This window comes from Egretta garzetta, unplaced genomic scaffold, assembly GCF_000687185.1.
Source record: "Egretta garzetta isolate BGI_Z169 unplaced genomic scaffold, ASM68718v1 scaffold349, whole genome shotgun sequence".
Taxonomy (NCBI): Eukaryota; Metazoa; Chordata; class Aves; order Pelecaniformes; family Ardeidae; genus Egretta; species Egretta garzetta.
In genome coordinates this window covers 1,769,744-1,771,102 of record NW_009260788.1, presented here as the reverse complement: position 1 = coordinate 1,771,102, position 1,359 = coordinate 1,769,744, and the positions used below count along the sequence as shown (strand labels likewise).

The following is a 1,359-nucleotide window of genomic DNA, read 5'->3' as shown; positions in this document are numbered from 1 at the left end:
AAGGGACTCGGAGTGCTATTTACCTGATAAGCTTACACAGATACTGTGAGAGTTAACGGGAAAAGGGCCTTTCAACATGAAAAAGCTGCCATTTTTCTCAGGAGTGGCCGCTCAAACTTCTTGGATTGGATTAAGGTCACAGCAATAAATACCTATCAGAAAGGAAACTGAATTCAGGCGCAGAAGATTTAAATATTCCCACAACATCTCACTCGCCTTCACAACACCAACTTTGGAAGCGGCGGTTATTGTCACGCCACGCGCCAAGCGTGTTTCTACAGAAATGAGGAGGTTGAGAAAAAGAGAGGGGAGGGCATGGGAGGAAGGAGACTCCTATTTCTGCCCAGTCACCACTCTCCCCCTGGTAAAAAGCAAACCTCCAAACCAGAAAACCCCGAGGAAATGTAGGACAGAGACCCAGGATGTCAGGAACCTGCAAGCGGCCCTGCTGAGAGCGCCCTGCCTTCCCTTCCATCCTTTAAAACCCTTGTAAAAAGCGGGATTTGGACACAGCGGCCAGCCGCTCCTCCATGTTCTACAGGGGCCTGCAGAAAGGCTCGAACAATTTGGAGGATAATCCTCTGCACAGGGGTATGCGGAGCATGGAGCTCGCTGCCAACACGTCTCCCGTCCTTGCCTGGGCTGGAGCGCCTGCTTGGTCCAACTACAGCATAAAAAGTCTCCAGCGACGAACCGGAGGATGCTGCAGTGTGCTTCAGTCAAGTGCTCTCTCTGTGGTGCCTCTTAAAAAGAAAAAAAACCAAAACCACACCAACCCCCAACCCCAACCCTTCCAAAAAGGCAAAGTCAAATAGGAGTCATGCGGTACGACAGCGAAGCAGATCCCATTTTAGTCAGTGAATTTCCACCGAGCCACGGCAGAAGGCCTCTGCTCACCGGGAATACGGCAATTCCTAGATTTCAGGTGGGGTTTGCCAGTCCAGTTCAGCGCAATTTCGGCACGGGCCTGGAAAGGGCAGTTACTGATGGTCTGTGCCCTTCAGCAACAGATGGGATTTCCTTTTAGAGGCTTTTTAAACAAAGTTGGTACTTCGGTGGCAAATGACGTACAAGAAGTTAGATGGGGATGCTCCTTCTTTTTTCCTCCCCCTCTAGCTGTTTTTATTTCTGATCTAAGACGGTTAGACTCAGAATGTCTTTCCCCCCACCCCCACCCCCCGAATGTATTTTATCAATTAACAAGGACGTTTTTTCTAATACTTTACTTATAGAACAACGTCTTATTTCGCCTTTCAAGCACGAGTAAAGCCCAAACACACCTAAACGTTTATTATTTCTGTTTGAAGGCACGCCGCAGCCGCTGGCTACGGCAGCATCCCGGTGGGCACCCCCCCACCC

General features: G+C 49.7%; 1 protein-coding gene across 2 annotated transcripts in view; it reads right to left on the bottom strand.

Annotated features, from left to right (window-relative positions):
• The window catches only part of SLC38A1 (solute carrier family 38 member 1), a 41,487-nt gene extending 40,527 nt beyond the window's left edge, over positions 1 to 960 (bottom strand). For both annotated transcript variants that reach the window (XR_004842956.1, XM_009646414.2), the window contains exon 1: positions 898 to 960. The gene's annotated coding sequence lies outside the window, so the exon portion shown is untranslated. The remainder of the gene's footprint in view (positions 1 to 897) is intronic.
• Positions 961 to 1,359: the final 399 nt, after the last annotated feature.